Genomic DNA, 19,765 nt, shown 5'->3' with positions numbered 1-19,765 from the left:
CACCAGTCTTTTCTTGTCCATGTTTCCTTGGTCCTCCTGAGTTTTAGTCCTCTTTCTCCCTCTTGACGACCGATTCCTAGAGCGTGAGTAGTTAGAAAAACGAGAGAAAACAAAAAGTTGTGAGACATTTGAATCTGATTAGCTATCCCTTTCTTTGGCTTGATGTTGGTTCCTACCATAAAATTTTCTCCATGTATTCCTATTGTTTTGAGTTTGGGGCCATGAATATGCATAACCTCCACCAAAGGCTAATTTATCTCTTGTATATTTCTGTTCTTTCTTTTGTATAAGATCTTTGGTGCATCCCTCTAATTGCTCTCTCATCTCTCTTTCTCTTTCTTTAAAGGCGGGTTTAGTGAGTATTGATTTATGTTCAGTTTGTATACAGAATTATTAATTTCCCCATCAACAGAAATACTCTGTTGCCTGTAATATTCCATCAAAAGTTCCATCATTTTTTAGAACATGTCTTTAATCGCTTGCCAACCGCCGCACGACTATTTACTGGATGTGACCGATGTCCACCGGTCACTCGTGATCTCCTCGTGGAGAGGGAGAAAGGCAGGCGGCTAATGTAAACAAAGCCGCCTGTCAATCTCCCTGATCTAACTGCAGAGATCATACGATCCTGCTATGTAGGATCGTATGTCTCTGTGGTTACATCACTAGCCACACCCCTTTACAGTTAGAAGCACGCCCCTAGGGACACACTTAACCCCTGCATTTTTTTGGGAATTTCATATAAAAAAATGTGAAAATATTGTTATTTTTTCAAAATGTACGCTATTTTTTTTGTTTATAGCGCAAAAAGTAAAAACCGCACAGGTGATCAAATACCACCAAAAGAAAGCTCTGCTTGTGGGACAGCGTTGCACGACCGCACAATTGTCCGTTAAAGTCACGCAGTGCCGAATCACAAAATAGGGCCTGGTCAGGAAGGGGGTAAAATCTTCCGGGGCTTAAGTGGTTGGATTGCCATTTCCCATTGTTGTTTAAATTCTGGGGTCGTGTCCCAGACGTTGGGAAAGACTTGAACCCTCAATCCTTTTGGGTTCATGTCTTCCGCAATGTACTTTTCAAAGTATTTAGTGTGCCAGAATAAACCCGCCTTTCTCTCTAATGCTCGCTGTAACTTTTGTGCCACTACGTCAACCTCTACATCTCCTCCTATATGTCCTGAAATATCCTTTTGGATTTTCAGCATAAAGCCCTCCCATTCGTTGCCAAGATATTCATCCATTTTTTGAACGAATGAAAGAAAATAATGTAGCAGTGTAAAAACACAAGTTTACCATAGATTTAAATTAGTTCCACATGTAGCTATTTGATATTGTGATCATCTCATTATATTTACGGTCAAAGAAAGAAGAAAGGTGTGTTATCCACCAAAATTATACGAAAAATATTACCGTAAAAAGTAGGCCACCCCCTATGTAATTCACACAAAAATAAAGAAAAATAAAAAAGTGGGGTTTTGTAGGCCAAGATGAGATGGTCAGAATATGGTACAACACAGCAGATTTGTTAAAAACGCATGTTTATTAATCAATACTTGCTCATAAAAAGGCATGTGCAAACATGCTCTGAAGACATACATACATATACCATATAATAACATAAAAACAAGAACACGGATATAGATAACCAAGATGCGGGTCTCAACAAGAGAGATGGAAAATGGTCCCTGCGCAGCCAACGCGTTTTGCTTGGTTTTGCTAGTGTTTTGCTAGTGTTCTATAAGGTATATGAGAAAATAATGCAATAAATATATATGTATACAGTTATCATATAACAAAACATATAGCATCATGCTGTGTGATATATATAACAAATCATAATGATCAATAAGTATAGTGCATACTGACCCCTCGTGTGTAAAATCATGGGGCAGACGGCAGATCCATGAGTAGACTCAAATAGTATAAAAGAAGTGGACTTTATGTATAAATACAATGATGATGGAATGGTGGATTACACCCTCTTTATATTGTATGTATGCAAAGTATTGGGGTGCATGTGCATACATATAAGCACACGCTGTATTAGTATACGTTAATGATGCCCCAATACTATAACAGTAATAACATTAAATCACCATATCCACATCCATAAGATGATATGTTTCATCCTAATGGAAAAAGAAAAAAGAAAAGAAAGGAAAAAATAAAAATATCAGAAAATGGCATTGTATAAATATAGAAAAATGTAATACATATTACATTGCAGTAGCAGCACTTGGATTACCTCATTAAGGATCTTGTGTGGTTAACCAGGCAGGTAGTTATTTAAATAATATTCCCGGGCAAGTACTCACTCCCTTGTTCATAGTGGGGAAGGGAGAGGAAACCAGAGGATGTCATAGGGAGTAGTTATAAGCTCCTCTCAAAGGACAGTCCTTGAAAAGTATAAGGGTATATAATATTACTTCTGATATCCAGAGGTGGAGGACTCGAGTCACATGACTTGACTTAAGTCAGACTTAAGTCACCAGTTTGAGGACTTAAGACTTGCTTGACTAAAATGAATAAAAGACTCGACTTGACTTTGACTCCGTATTCATGACTTGAGACTTGACTTTGACTTGAGACATATGACTCGAAATGACTTTACTTTTTTAAGTTATTAAATATTTGCATTTTCTCAAAATGTGTTAAAGCAAAATGAATGTGCCTGTTATGTTTCTGACACCAGTCACTTAAAACACCTCAGTGTATTCTGATTTTTAGGACACTGGCTGTTTAACAATGGAAATACTTAACATGTTTTTAGTGACTGGGGTGTTGAAACATGACCGGACAAAGGATTTTGAGCTGTTTGGGCATTCAAAGTGTTTCTTTTAATATGCCAAGAAAAAAAGCACTAAGCAGTTTTGTTAATGTTGAAAATAAAACAAAACCTTTCCTCACCACTGACTTTTAACTGATTTAAAGGTGAAAATTGGGGTAGATCAGTATTTTGACTTGATTTGTGACTTGACCAAAATAAAGGACTTGACTTGCTTGACTTCTAGCAGGGACTCGACTTGACTTGCTTGCTTTTCGCCACAGTAACTTGGGACTTGCTTGAGACTTGAAGGTTAAGACTTGAGACTTGCTTGTGACTTGCACATGTGTGACTTACTCCAATGTCTGCTGATATCCAGCCATAAAGATCTATAAGAGTTTGTGAAGTATATAAAGAAGAATAAATTCCATATCTCTTGTGCCCGTGCCGACCGCTCTGCTGCCTGTTCGTGTATAATGCATCAGCCCTCTATATAGTGTGTACAGCATGCCGCCAATTATTCCGTGACCGGAAGTCGGGCGGAAGTAAACCTTATGCACAGGGAATCCAAACGCTCGCCAATGCAATAATATATACAATGCCATAAAAATAAAATAATAATAAATGGGTCCTGTCAATCGCCACATATATACACACGGAGAGCCAGCATACAACACCCATGACAATTCAGTTCCAATTTATTTTCCCCCCTCTTTATTCATTTCTCTCCTCTTCCTTCCCCCTTTTTTCTCCTTCTCTATCTTCCCCTTTTCCCTTTGTCTCCCCCCCCCCCCTTTCCCCTTCCCCTTCGTTTTTCTCTATAGACTGACCATCTCATCTTGGCCTGCAAAACCCCACTTTTTTCTTTTCCTTTATTTTTGTGTGAACCACTATTAAAGTCCTGGTGACTGAGACATTTGTTACTGAAGATTTTGGGCAGGTGGGCAATTCTATTGGTCTTACCAGGTTTTAGGAGTTTAGGAGATAGATGTCTTGGTTTTTCTTGGGTTTATTCTTTCTGGATATCATAGACCGGAACAGTGTTTCTCAACTCCGGTCCTTAGGGCACATTAACAGGCCAGATTTTAACCACTTACCGCATATCGACGTTGGGCTACGTCGGTAAACTTTGCGGGCTTATACCGGGATGATGCCTCTAGCTAGAGACATCATCCCGGTACCGTGGTTTGAAGCCGACGGTCGGCTTTCCGTCGGTAACGACCGATGCGGCTCGGGAGCCGCTCGATCGTTACCCGGGGGCAGGAGGGGACGCCCCCCTCCCTCCCGCCGCCTTCCGTGGCTTTGCTCGGGGCTCCCGTCCCACCGGGAGCCCCGAGCCCCCAGCCGGCACGTCCGCCGGCTGGATGGAGTCCCGATGAATGCCAGGAACGGCATCGATCGGGTCTCCGATGACGTAACCCGGAGGCGGCGTCCATGACGTCACTTCCGGGTTACTGTGCTGCAAAAGGCGGCAGATTTGAAAAACGGCTGTATGCAAAAATGCCATTTTCGGCGTTTTGCATACAGGGAAGTGTAGTGGAGGGGTCTAGGGTCTTTTAGACCCTCGATCCCTCCATAAAGTGTACCTACATATTGGTGTCACAAGGGATGTTTACATTGCTTGTGACAGCAATAAAAGTGATCAGATTTTTTTTTAAAAAAAAACCTTTAATAAAGTTAAAAAAAAAGAAAAAATAAATAGGAAAAAAAAAAAAATTTAGCCACCCCCTTCACCGTTAGCTCGCGCACAAAAAAAAACGTATACGCAAGTCGAGCCGCGAATGAAATCGCTGTTAAAACCACACATGTGAGGTATCACCGCGATCGCCAGAGCGTGGGCAATAATTAAAAAAAAAAGAGCTACACTCTAACTCTAAACTGGTAACCGTTAAATAAATTTAAAGCGTCGCAGATTGAGATCTCTATTGACCGTAGTTTGTCGCCATCCCACGGGGGGGGGCGCAATTTTAAACCGTAACATGTTGGGTATCTATTTACTCGGCGTGACATCATCTTTTATAATATACAAAAAAAATGGGCTAACTTTACTGTTTATTATTTTTTAAATGCAGTGAAATGTGATTTTTCTAATTTTTTCCAAAAAAATGGCGTTTTAAAGACCGCTGCGCAAATACAGCGTGACAAAAAATTTTGCAATGACCGACATTTTATTCTCCAGAGTCTTTGCTAAAAAAATATATATAATGTTTGGGGGTTCTAAGTAGTTTTCTAGGAAAAAATATTGGTTTTAACTTGTAAACAAAAAGTGTCCGAAATAGGGCTGGGGCTTAAGTGGTTAAGTATTACCTTGGGGGAGATGCAGACTAAAATACTGCAATGCCTGAGCAACAAATTATATCACCTGTGATGTATTTCATCTTTTCTTGCAAACCTGGCCTGTTAGTTTGCCCTGAGGACAGGAGTTGAGAAACACTGGACTGGAACATTAAGCCCCGGTTCACACTACTGCGTGTGCGGGGTTCGCATGTCATGTCGGAGCGCACTGCTCCGACATGACATGCGATCAGCTGTGCGGTGCGAGTTTAGCCATACAGTTTGTATGGCTAAATTCGCATCGCACCCGCAGCAAACACGCACAGGAGGCATTTTTGCTGCCGCATCAGGATCGGATCGCACAGCGGTTCACACTTGTGCGATCCGATCCTGTGCGAACTGCACGATCGCACTGCGATATGCGATCAAACTGGGGGTGTCGTTAAGATTACATTGACACCCCCAGCGGATCGCATATGGCAGTGTGAACTGCCGGGGGTGCGTGTGCGATGCGGGAACAGGCTGCGAATTCGCAGCCTTCCCGCATCGCATCAGTGTGAACCGAGCCTTAGAATGAGCTCTTGCAGGACAACTTCAGGGACCTCTTCCCATGTTGTTTGCACTTTTGCTGGTTTGTGTCTTTATGTTGGACTAGTATTCTGTCCCCAGCTTGAAGTCTGATGATTACAACTTTCCTTGTCTTTAACTAAATGTTGGATTTTAGACAGGCATCTTCACTGCTGAATCCAGGACTTTATAGTGTGTTCAAGTTATGATGGACATAGGCTAGTCCAAGTCTGTACGTGTATGCTCCTGACATGCTATGACCATGTTTAACAGTTTGTGGAACTTTGATCTAGGGTCACTTCTATCTTTCTCTTGCAAGGTTTCTCTGACCTATTTCTTGCAGTTCCAATGCATATTGCAGGATAGATTCTCCTACTCTCTGCTTTCTGAAGATGAAGTGGACCCTAACATCCCTTAATGTTGCTGCTTTGCTCTACACCACTTCTAAGTGGTTAACTTTCTTCTCAAGGAAATCCTGGTCTTCTGCTCGGAGGTGCAGGATTACACTTTTGAGGCGTTAATAGTAATTTATGCCTGCTGAGCAAGCAGGGTACAATATAATAGGATCAGGTCCTGCCATCTCATGGCCTGATCACTTAAGTCATGCCCTGGCCCTGTATACTTGGGTAACTATTGCAGCAGGTATCCTGACCGGAATAAGGGTGCCATCAGGGGTCAGTAGGTTGCCTGCTTTCCTCTGTAGTACTACTGTGTGCCTCTGTTGCTCCACTCCCACCACCATTCTCTGGCATGGCTGATTCTGCTTCTAGACACCAAATTTAACAGAATGGGTGTGATCAGGCAGAGAGTAACTGTAATTTTGCAGTTTAATAAACAGGTGTAAAGATAAAAGCAACAATGCAATACAGGTTCAGGGTGGCTAAAAACATGCATGCACTACAGAATATTGAAAGCTGCACAAACATTGGAAAGATGCACAAACATGGACTCTTCACAGCAATGTCCCTGTGACTAAATCAGGGTAACATGTGGCTGCCTGCGATTACCCCATAGACAGTTTCCCTTACAATGAAGTTCAGGGTAGCTCTGGTAACACAGATGAAAAGCTGGAAGTGTCCCATGACAAAGCCCCACCCAACTGCAATACTCTGGTAGCAGTCAGGGAGAGGCTCTGTGGCTGTGAAGTAGCTGGGACTTCTGGATAGCGGCTATGAGGCTCCTGCCCAGCTGCCCACACACTGGTTCTGGTAATGGAGGACCTGTTACCTGGCTGCGGATTACTTTCCTAGCTACCTCTTCCTCATCAGGTGTGACCTCTCTGAGCTGCTGAGGGATGGAAGTTGAAAAACATATCTTTCCTGGGTATGTCCAACAACCCCGAGAATTATGGGGAAAAGAGTTAAAGGGGCCTGTGCCTGTATCTGGGCATGATGCTTAAAGGGGGAACCCTGCTGCAATACTTTATATACAGTAAAATGATAAGATCACTGTGTGCTGACAACTTCATTGATCACTCTTTGCTTCTATATGGCAATAAGTACACATCATGTTAGAAGATTTAAGGAATTTTAGCAGCGAAAAATATGTTAACTAGATTTCATGAAACCTTTAAACTGCTTATGCTTCCTATGAGATATTAAAGCAGACCTTCAACAAAAAATGAAAGTTTCCCTAATTATTTTCCTCCCCCCACGCTCATTCCTAATTACAATTTTATTTCGGGGAGTGAGTACTTTTTTTGAACAATGCCCGCTACCACTTCCTTAACCACTTGCCGACCAGCCACTGTACTGCAGCAGTCGTCTCTGTGCCGCGAAATGACGTGTATAATGTTTCACGGGACAGCTAGTGGGGGCACGCGGGCACACATTTAGCCCTTTGATCGCCCCCAGTGTTAACTCCTTCCCTGCCAGCGTCATTAGTACAGTAACAGTGCATATTTTTAGCACTGATTACTGTAGTAGTCACTGGTCCCCCAAAAGTGTAAAAAATGTCAGTTAGGTGTCCTCCACAAGGTCACAGTCCCGCTAAAAATCCTTGATCGCCACCATTACCAATAAAAAAATAAAATAATTAAAACGACATAAATCTTTCCCCTACTTTGTAGACGCGATGAATTTTGCGCAAACCAATCAATATACACTTATTGGGATTTTGTTTACCAAAAATACGTAGCAGAATACATATTGGCCTAAAATGATGAAAAAATTAGATTTTTATTTTATTTTTTTATTGGGAATGTTTTATAGCAGAAAGTAAAAAGTATTGCTTTTTTTTTTTTTTTTTTGAGAATTGTCCCTCTTTTTGTGTTTATAGCGCAAAAAATAAAAATTGCAAAGGTGATCAAATACCACCAAAAGAAAGCTCTATTTTTTGGGAAAAAAGGGCATACGTTTTATTTAGGTACAGCATTCCATGACTACGCAATTGTCAGTTAAAATAAGTACAGTGCAGTATCGCAAAAAATGGCCTGGTCATTAAGGGGGTAAAAGAAGTGGTTAATCCTCATCTAGGCGAGGAAAACGTCATGTCAGACTGAGGGACCTACAAATATTTTTCATGTGTGTAGTGATATGTGTTGCACAATTGTCACTTACATACACATACATACCCTAAGCACACATTTTTGTTCATATTTGTGTTTGTCAGGTGGTAAAATATATATATGGGAGCGGTTTCACTTGCCTAAAGATTTTAATATCTGTTTACCCAGCCATATTATTTTCACTACCTTGTTACACAGCACAGCCTTGTCTAGCAGAGCAGAAGACCATATTTTTTCCTGCTGCAGATAAGGAATATTCACAGTTCTTTTCCCATCTGAGCCTCTCAGCCAGTGGCGGCTGGTGCTCCATGGGCAGGGGGGGCGGCAGATGGACCACACCATACCCCCCCGGACCACACCAGCCCGCACACCATACCCCCTCCCCGGGTCGCCTAACTCACCATGTTGAGGGCAGGCAGGCAGCAGCGGCGGCTTCCCCTCAGTCTCCTACATTTCCTCCCTCCTCCTCCTCCTTGGCCAATGGCATGGCTTCTTTCGGCCAACTGGGAAACGGGTCTCAGAACCCGCTTCCTGATTGGCCAGGAGGAGGATCCGCGTGACAATAGCGAATATTCATTCGCTATTGTCACACAACTGGGTGGGCTCAGGGCACAGTGCTCTGCGCCCTGAGCCCACCCTTTTTGGAAGCCTATTAGAGCCTCTGGTTCTAATCACGCGCTTAAAAAAAAACAAAAAAACCCCATTGGAATCCATGCGTCCAGCGCCCTGCATGTAGATTAGGGGGCCGGATTCATGGATAGGGGGGCGGCGCCCCTGCGCCCCAATGGGCGGACCGCCACTGCTCTCAGCCTCTGACTGGAAAATGAAGGGAGAAGCAGCAGAGTGATGAGCTCATCCCTCATTCTCTCCTGCTATCCACATATTATTTGTTAGCACATGACCACTGCAGCGCGATTGATTGCCTTCTTGTGCTGTTTCTCCCTCTCTTACTCTAAGCTCTGCTGCACAGGAGGTTGGCCACAACAAATGAAATGTATGTACTTTCTCTGCTATCATTTAAAAAAAATACATTTAATGACATATTAAAATGTGTATCAAAACCCAAAACCAAAAATGTAATATATTGTATGTCCGGTTACTATTTCTCAGTGTGGAGGTTGCATTTGTTTTCTTCTTTGTTTCTTCTTGTTTGCTTCTTTAGCTTAATTTTCACCTGTAATCCTGCAAACAGCTAAATGCCTTTGGAAGATATGAATGCATGCATCTTGTCATGGGAGGAGATGGAGCTTTCCGTAGTCAATAATATGTACTGCAGGATTTCTTTTAAGGGTATTTCACTATAAATTCAATTTATTTCTTGATTGGTGTGAATTTCTTGCTATCATAATTTCTTTAAACTGAGTTGTAAACTCAGAAGGTTTTTTTTTATCTTAATGCATTCTATGCATTATGATAAAAAGCCTTCTGTGTGCAGCAGTCCCCCCAGCACCCCCTAATACTTACCTGAGCCCATCTCTATCCAGCGATGTCCACAAGTCCCTCGGCCGTTCTGGACTCTCACTCCTGATTGGCTGAGAAACAGCCCCGGTGCCATTGGCTCCAGCGGTTGTCAGTTAGCAAATGAATGGGCAAATGGAGCTGCAACTCGGCTAGGGTTCCCCCATAGCAAGCTGCTTGCTGTGGGGGCACTCAATAGGAGGGAGGGGCTAGGAGCAGCGACGAGGGACCCGAGAAGAGGAGGATCCGGATCTGTGCAAAACCAACTACACAGAGGAGGTAAGTATAACATGTTTATTATTTAAAAAAAAAAAATAGATTTTACAATCACTTTAAGGGAAAAAATATTTTACTTTTGTTAGTTCTTTGTGAAACTGATTTAATTTACTTTACAGGCAAATACAGTAGATACTGAAAAAAATGTCCTTATTTGTCCACCAGTATCTGCTGTTGCACACATTTATTATATTACTTATTATTTTTGCATTTGTTGTTTTAAAGATACATTTGTCATATATATTATAAATTCATATTTTGCTAAATATTCTAATTCTGCATTTCATTGCTTGCTTTGTAGACAACTGAACAGCAAATTGTCACATATGAGGTAAAACATGACCTGATTCCACTATTTAATATTTTCTACCTAATATTGTACCTTTGTATACCGTATGTGCTTTAACCAACCCTGAGCACACATTGTATTTAAGATAATAGTACCATGTATGTTAACCCCTTCACGCTGACAGTATGCAAATATGCTGCCCCACTGGACTGGGCTTTTTTTCGTGGGGACGCATATTTGCGTATCTCCCTTTGTGTCGGGAGCAAGCTATACGGCACACTCCAAACATGAAGACCAGGCTCTCACCAAAAGGCAAGGGTCCCGTTCTAACGATCAGGACCTGGAACGGCCGATTCCGGGTCACCTAATCTCTGTGATAACCTTGGATTGGCTATCACACTGATAAGTCAATGTGAAGCCTGCCCCTGTGTTTTCTGTCTCTGTGAATGAATGAGAGAGATACATTGTATCACTCTCTGTCCTTGCAGAGAATAAGACTATGTTCACATGTTAGCATAGCGGACCGCGGGCAGAATCACTGCTGTTCTGCCCGCGATCCGGAAATCGTTGCAAATCGCGGGACGCCTGTGCGTTGCCATTGATTTGCAATGGCACCCCAAACGCTGTGCGATGTTGCCGCGATTTCCGCCTGCCGAATTGCGGTAACATCGCGCAAACAAAATCGCGGGTTGCATGACGCCCTAAAGAAGCTCTTGTACCTTTTTTAGGCCCGCGATTTTGTTTGCGCGATGTTACCGCGATTCGGCAATGATTTCCGAATCGCGGGCAGAACCGCGGTGATTCTGCCCGCGGTCTGCTACGCTAACATGTGAACGTAGCATAAGAATAAATAAAAATGTGTGAAGAAAAAAATAAAAATAAATAAATAAAAAAATACAAAAAAAAAAGCTAAAAAAAAATACATAGATCAAGGTTTGATCTAGGTCAGTGCCAGCGTTAGTGTTTGGGTCAAGGTCAGGGTTAGTAATTGTTTGTTTATTTTGTTCACATATATTGTGTGCATTTTTCTGAGTTGAGCGCTGCTAGGTGGGATTATTTTACAAGTCTTTCATAATGTACTAGTATGTAGGGCATACTAGTACATTATGACCTAAACCTGCACGGGGAATCATTTTTTAAAATAATGAACAAGACTTTACTACTGCTTAAACACTAAGGGACCCATTAATAAAGCAGGGCTATGGCCTTACCACCTCTATAACGTTTTTTAAAAAATTTGCCTTTCTCTTTTGCAAAATGTTAACAGGGATTAGACACATACAAAAAACTTTGAAAAAATGTAAATTTTATTTTAGGCACTCTGTGAGCTACATGTTCTGTAGCACATAACATGGCTGCATAGTAAATACTGTACTGTGAGGATATAAGTTGGTTGTCGATGCATAATCAAAGCTCCAACATATATGCATATCCTTTAGAAAATTGGCCCAATGTCTTTGGAAGATATAAATGTATGCATCTTCCAATGAAAAGAGATTGATTTATCTGTAGCCAATATTATGTACTGCAGGATTATTTCAAAGATTCAAAACTATAAATTTAATACATTTCCAGTATTTTTTACACTGCAACAAAAAAGTTTATTTTACAAAGAACGAATTAGTGCATCAAAGCTTCCTGGTTGCTGAGCAATCTAAGTAAATGAAAGTGGGCCTTATTTATCAAGTTGAACAAACTTAAATAAGAGTTGTTTTTAAATTGGATACAAAGACACAGCAATAAATGACACTCACAAACTTAAAAAAGGAGAATCTAATTTCTGTGGGACAATACAGATATATATAAAGTAATTACACACATTAGACATAAGCTTTGCATCCCATAACACTTTGCTTTTCAGGTAGGTGGAATTGACTATTTTATACAATTTCCAACTGTGATTGCCTGGTGAATATCCTGGTGACAACCACTTTCTTGTCTTGGTGTCATAGGGACATCAAGTGAAGGAAAATCACAGAAAATAAAACAGCCATGTTTATTATCTCTCTTGCACATGACTGGGTATTGAAAGTGAACATAAGGTTTACCATATTCACTAAGGTAAGTGAACCTTCGCTTTGCTAAGTAAACATGCTCTACTCCTTTAGTGAACCAACCCTTTCCTACAAAGAGGTGTTCATGTCAAGAAACCATTGGGATTGATTTGTGAAAAATAGTAAATTTAGTAAAAAAGGCGAAGCTGTGTTCCCTTCGAATACCCAATCATGTGCTAGCAATTTTTATTAAATTTCCCTTAACAGTTTGTAAGGCGAACATTTACTTTTACTTTGCTAAGTGAACATGCTCTGCTTCCTAAGTGAACCAACACTTTCCTACAAAGAGGTGTTCACGTCAAGCAACCATTGTCAAAGGGGTTGGTTTCTTAAAAGAGTAGAGGCTGTTCACTTAGTGAATGTAGTAAATAAGGCGAAGCTGTGTTCCCATTAAGTACCCAATTATGTGCTAGCAATTTTTTTAAATTTCCCCAGTTGGTAAGGTGAACATTTACTTTGCTGGGTGAAGAGTCTCTACTGTTTTATAATTCAAGCACTAATTATTTGAAGCTGAGCAGATCCAAAACCAGATAAAAACTAAAGCTGGCCTGTTGAACCAGCCAAGATTCAAAGCATGTAAGGGCAGGCTGATTGTACCCAAGTTGATCAATCGATCAACTTGTGTACAACCAGCCTGTCAGATTTTTCATACGATTATTGCTAGTCGCTATACTATGTGTTCTCCCAGAAGCAGCTACCTGCAATCCCCCCCCCCCCCCCACACACACACACCCATAGTGTAGCAAGAGGGATTCCCCCTTCAACACTGACTCTGTTTATGGGGGAATCGAGCGATTTTCATTCCTGCAACCCGCAGTTGCAGGAAAAAAAATTGCTCCATCCATCCATGGCTGGCTTAGGCTCCCACAAAACAGTAGGACTGTTCTTATCTGTGCATGCTATACTGTGCTGTCAAATAGGTATCATGAATTGGATTGTAGGCATAACATTGGACAGGCAATCAGGCAATAGACTGCAAACTGCTTTTTGATTAAAGTGTATCTATGGCAGGTTTGCTTTTACATACACTTTAAACGTATTGGACATGCACTCATGTTCCAGTGGTACGTTTTATAAATTCATGAACACATACTGTTTTGATTTCTGGGATGTTGGCAATGCCTGTCTGTGAAAGGAACAGTAGACTTATTATCACCTTGGCCTGCAGAACCATGGGTGTGTATTTGTTGATTGCTGCCAATCGTACTTCCTTTGAACTTAAGGAAAAAATGCTTTACTTTGTTACTTCCTTGTGAAACTGATTTTAATTACTTTACAGATATTTACTTTACAGGCAAACAGATACTGAAAAATATTTCCTTGTCTGTTTATCAGTATACACTGTTGCACATATTTATTATATTGCCTATTATCATTGCATTTGGTATTTCAAAGACATACTTGTTATAAAAATCTATTGTTTGCTAAATTTTCTAATTCTGCCTTTTTACTGCTTGCTTTGCAGAGAACTGAGCAAATAATTGTCACATATGAGGTAAAACATGAACTAATACCACTGTAAAATATTTTCTACCAATTATTGTACCTTTGTATAAGTGCTGTACTAAGTGAACAACCCTGTGCATACGCTATATTTACAATCACAGTAACATTACTTTATTTTATATGTACATTATTTTACAGTATATTTTTTGAACTTCATTCCGTATGTTTTATAAAATAAAAGGTATTTCAAATTTTTGAAAGACAGGTCTCTGGAGAAATGACTTATATAATTTAGGAATCTCACAATTTCAGATCGAGGTTTCTTAACACTAAGGGACCCATTTTAAAGGCAGAGGTATGCCGTTACCACTGCTATATTGTTGTTTAAAAATGTGCCTTTATTTAAACAATGTTGTGATTTACAAATGTGCTTTCCATTTTGCATCCCTAAAGCAAGTGAGACCCCAATAATTTTAACGCGTCAAAGTGAATGAGTAAATTACTAAAGAAGTATAGAGGCTGTTCATTTTTGCAAAGTGAATGTTCCTGAGCTTAGTAGATAAAGTGTTTGATGATGAAAAATTTATAGTTGTAACCTTAAACACATCAGTATTACCCCCGGGGTAAATGTACTTGTTGTTGCAAACCTGCAGTGTAGTTACAGGATACTGGGGAAAATGACATAACATTCACCAAAGTGTGTGTACTTGATCTGCTGAAGGCCTCTTGCTCTTCGTAGTAGTTAAAACCATTTCAATATGGTCAGCTTAGTTTACATCCTAGCACGACCAACAAGTGAAAATCCCAACAATCTCAATGATAATTCCAGTGATATTTCAGTTATAGATTACCCTGCTAGGCTAAATTTTTCGACCGGTTTCTTTGAGCTTTAAGGCCTCATGCACATTGGACATTATCAAAACACCAGTAAAAAGCTGTAGCTGTAGGAGTTTTTCAGCTTTCAGCTTTCAGCTTTCTTGCAGTAGCGTTTTTCAGCGATTTTAGCTTTTTTTCAGCTATAGCGTTTCTTAGCTTTTTTTTTTTTAGCAAAACTATACTCCCAAAAAAACGTATGACTTAAAAACGTTGATAACTGCCAAATAGCTGCGTTTTTCAGCATTTTTTGGCTTTTTCTGCTTTTAACAGAGTTAGAGCGTTTTTAAAGCTGAAAAACTCCCCTCAAAACCAACCAGTTCTGGGTTTTTTTTTTCCAGCCAGAAGATGCCCCTTCCAAAAACTGCTGATAACAGCCTATGTGTAAATGGACACACAGGATACCATGCTGGGGAGTTTACTGGCTGCAGAAAAAAAACTCTGATGCCAAAAACTACAGCTATAAAAACGTCCAGTATCCAGTGGTGAGATGTAATGGCTGTAATTTCTGCTTGGCCTACCTAGAGAGTGGATTTTTACTTCTTATGTTGCACAGCTATAGAGGACCCTGGTAGTGTTCCCATTTACTAAACTGCCACTGTGTTGTTCTGAATAGCATATTCTTAACTTACCTAAGGCTGTTTTAATATGTATTGTAGGTAAACTCTCATTACAGATAAAAAACAATCTTTCTATGTTCAATAGAGTGATGGTTAGTACTCCTCTCAGGTTTGTATTTCTCTTCCTGAGGTGTACAGAGAGCAAACCCCTTTTATATGCCTGACACCGTTTCTAACCATTCCTCAATTTTATTGATGTCCCATGCTCCCTTCTCATCCCTTATCCTGGTGACAACATTTTTTGTGAGGTAATCCTCTTGAGGACACAGCAAAAGAAACATGATAGAGGTTCTAACTCCTAGAAAAGGATTGGATGAAGTTTCACTTTAAGGACGGCTCAGGTTGTATATGATAAGGAACACTTGGGATGAGGCTAATGGAGTACAGACAACTAGCTCCACATTTTAAAATTATTTCCAAGTATAACATCTTTGTTTTCATAGGACCAATGCCCAATCCCCTGGCATTACAAAAGCCTTCTTGTTTTGTCATCAGGTGCTCTTCATATTGCTTAAGAATCATCTTCTCTGGAAAACAATGCCACTGGTTTTCCCACTACTGAGTAGCTGTGTTCCAGGTTACAGCTATATAAATACAAATGGGTTTCACAAGTGCCATCATGACGTTGCTTTTTTTGTAAGAAAAATCAAATAGACCTTAAGGTCCCCATAGACAGCCATACCATACCCTTACCCACAGAGGACCACTGCATCATAATTCATTAGAATTGGTACTCTGGCTGCTGTGAGATAGCTATGAGGTTAAATGTGAAAGATGGTTTCAGAGAGACTGTAATAGAAAAAAAGAAAAGTGTTCACTGGCTTAAAACATTTGACGTGGCAGTTTATTGGGCTTTCAAAGACAGGCTTCAGTATGCTTCAAGCAGATGTTGCCTTCCCATGCAAGTCGAATATAAAACCAACCTGAATCAAGAAAAATGCAAGTTAAAAGGTCAACCTGTCGTTAACTTCAGATTGATCTCAGAAGCATTTCAAACTTATGTCAAACTGATGCCATTGGTACAAGCCCAAACCTATTGGCACAGACCTTTATTCTCTTTTTTGCTAGATTACTAACAGTGTTGGGGCTCAAGGTTCTGTGGGTTCAGCTCAGGTTTCAAGAATATTTACCTCCATTTAATTTCCCTTGCACGTGACTGGATATTCAGCAGTGAGCATGACTTCATGCTATTTGCTAACCTAAGTGAAAATACAAAGTATTTGCTAAGTTAACATTTAAGTGAACAGCCTCTACTAATTTAGTAAATCAACCAGTGTGCTATAAATTCTCAAATTTAAATACATCAATGAAGCAGTGCGGTCCCTTTATGTCATATAACACATGAGCCCAAAGTGAAGTATTGTGCAAACAAAAGTATTATGCAATCGATGCATAAGAAAGTGATGTAGCTTTGTGTAGACTTCCAATCTTCTTGTGCAAACACCAAAATGAAGCAACAATCCACCTGATAATAAGAAAAATTCACCTGAGCTGTAGGACCTTTTATTACAGAACATCAAAAGTGAAAATAATATTATCATGCTGTTCATAAAACCAGATTAACATCTGCAATATTTAAACATAATGCAACAGTGGAGACTTTGCTCGTAAAAGCTTACAATCCCAAAGAGACATAAGCAGATGGATACTGTGGCCTACAGTTCCTTTGAATAAAATTATTTAGTGTCAAATTTTATTGCTGTACTTTTTCTTAACTTTCCACACACAAGTTGTGAGGAAAGAGGTCCTCTGTCACTGCATGTCAGTTGCCATATCACTGTGCTTTTTCTGCTTAAAACAAAATTATATTGATTTTTGGTGAATTTTATTATACATTTCTATTCCAAGGTTGAAAGCTTATAATAATAATAAGAAATCAAGCACACCTTTATTATTTGAGTACATATGAAACAAAGTACCATAATATAAAATGTATTGTTTTGTGCATAAACCTATATGTCTCTGTGATGTAAAAACAAAAATATAAAAAATATTGCCCCTAAAGTATCGATATCTAAATTGCAAATCAATGTCCAGTTTAAGAAAAATAATAAATAAAAATCCAGGTCTTTTAAATCATGCCTTCTTCTGTCAATGTCTTCTTAAGAATTATTATCCTCCTCCACTGCTGTGTGCAATCCAGTTCCCACAATGTGCAATTCTGCACCTTGTACTTTCACATGCAACTTACCAAAAACTTAGTGACCTTTCCTATGTATAAAGGCCTGCAGCGATTATTCAACACTTTCCATCTCCGACATTCCTCTTATTTTCACCATGACCTTTCTCGGCAGCCAATGCTACAAATAAAAGGCTGAAATATTGGGGGAGATTTACTAAAACCAGTGCACACAGAATCTGGTACAGATGTGCATAGTAACCAATCAGCTCCTAATGCTGGCCACACACTATATGAAAAATCATTTGAAAATCTGTCATTTGGACAGTTTGTATTTCGTCCAGTTAATTGGCACAAATCAAGAATCGTTAGTGAAGTTTTTGAGCCAAAAATTCGAAGGAAAAGTTTGGAAAGCAACTGCCGAATGGACGATAAATTAAGAGGTTATTGTGTTTCTCGGTACTGCGCATCTGTTACCCAGAAGCAAAAAAACAAACAAGAAACTGGTTAATTTATGTTCATTGAATGATTTATCATCTGAAATTCATTCATTACATGATGGCAACATTGTTTGCTCTTACAACCGTGCGTTTGTTTTTTGTAAACGCATTCAAACAATTTTTCGTGTAGTGTATGACCAGCATGACTTCAGCTTGTTCAATTATGCTTTGACAATAAAACCTAGAAGCTGATTGGTTATTATGCACAGCTGAACCAGATTCTGTGAGCAACAGTTTGAGTAAATCTCCCCCATTGTGTTTTAACACCTAAAACATTTAATGAAAATGAATACAAAAACGTACCCATAAAAGTTCCCCTTTGGTAACATGTTACATGTTACACTAGTATTTAGGGTGTAACATGTAACCAAAGAGCACCTGCCTGTACTCCTCAAAATCCTCACTGTGACAGCGGCCAAAAGCGTCTACAATGGGCACATAGGCATCAGATTTGGACCACAGAGCAATGGAAGAAGGTGGCCTGGTCTGATGAATCCTGTTTTTTTTTTACATCATGCAGATGACCGGGTGCATGTGTGTTGCTTACCAGGATGGGAAGAAGGCAAGCAGGAGGAGGCAGTGTGATGCTTTGAGTAATTTTCTGCTAGGAAACCTTGGGCCTATTTATGTGGCTGGTATTTTGATGTATACCACCTACCTAAACATATTTGCTGCTCAAGCACATCCCTTAATGCAACAGATATTCCCTGATGGCAGTGGCCTCTTTCAACAGGATCATTTGTCCTGCCACACTTAAAAAATGGTTCAAGAATGGTTTAAAGAACACAAGTTGAAGGTGTTGTTTTGACCTCCAAATTCTCCAAATCTAAATTCAACTGAGCATCTTCGGGATGTGCTGGAAAAACATGTCAAATCCATAGAGACCTCACCTCACAACTTGCAGGACTTAAAGGATCTGCTGCTGATGGCATGGTGCCAGATACAAAAGCAAATCTTCAAAGGTCTAGTGAAGTCCATGCCTCTATGGGTCAGGGCTGAAAAAGGGGGGCCTACTCAATATTATGGGGGGGGGTCATGAAGTTGTGGCTGATTGGTGTATATGAGAGCTGCACCTGATTGATTGATTGATCGATCACTTTATTTTTACATTTATATCAAATTAGTTGCATAATGTATCATTTTAGGAGAAAAAAAACAAGAACTGTAACTAATTTTTGACCTTTGCCATTAAGATAGGATCTAGTAAAATGAATGTATATTCCTACAGTGTGCCTTGTATAGCCTGGCCTTCCTGTCTCATTCTGCTGCTGTTATTGGAGAGACCTGGGTGTCATTCCGACAGCCAGGTCCTGCTCTGTGTTCCAGAAGCTCCTTTGTGAATACAACCAAGGAAGACTGTTTGCAGGCATCACCGATTGATAAGTTGTATTGGTATTATTGTTACAGTTTATTAAACACTAGTTCTTGATTTTTTTCATAAAACCCCTATTAGGCCCTAGCCAACCCTTATCAACCCTAAATAATGAATTCATAACCCTTTCCCCTTTATGTATATTTAAACCCTAACAATAAACTTCTTATATTTGCAGCCTTTTGATTTGTTAAATATATAGTTGGTAAATCGGTTTGATAAATGCTAAAAAAAAAATCTGGTAATCCTGCCCGAAATTTAGTGAGCTAATAACCTTCTTTGCTCTCTGCTCGAGCTGACTGTTGTCAGTTAGCATTGTTCCCAGCTCTCTCTATGGACATCGGAACATGTTATGAAGACGAGAAGAGGGATAGTTTGTAGTCCTTTCATCATTCCTGCCCCAGGGTGACCACAGAGCTCTCACCTGTACAGTACAACAAGTGAGCGTTTTCACCCTAGTACATGCAGGGCTTTTTTTTTTTAGTAGGAACATGGGGAAAGTGGTCCTGGCACCTCCAGCAATGAATGTATGTAATGGCAAGGGGTACTGGGGTGTGCTGGAGGGTCTATTGGTGCTGCCTGCTGGGAGATCTATTGTCATTAGGGGGGGTCTGTTATTGAGAGAGAGTCTATTGTTGTTGAAGGGTC

Source organism: Pelophylax lessonae (genome assembly GCF_965119305.1).
Source record: "Pelophylax lessonae genome assembly, chromosome: 9".
Classification (NCBI taxonomy): domain Eukaryota; kingdom Metazoa; phylum Chordata; class Amphibia; order Anura; family Ranidae; genus Pelophylax; species Pelophylax lessonae.
This window is presented reverse-complemented; position numbering follows the sequence as displayed.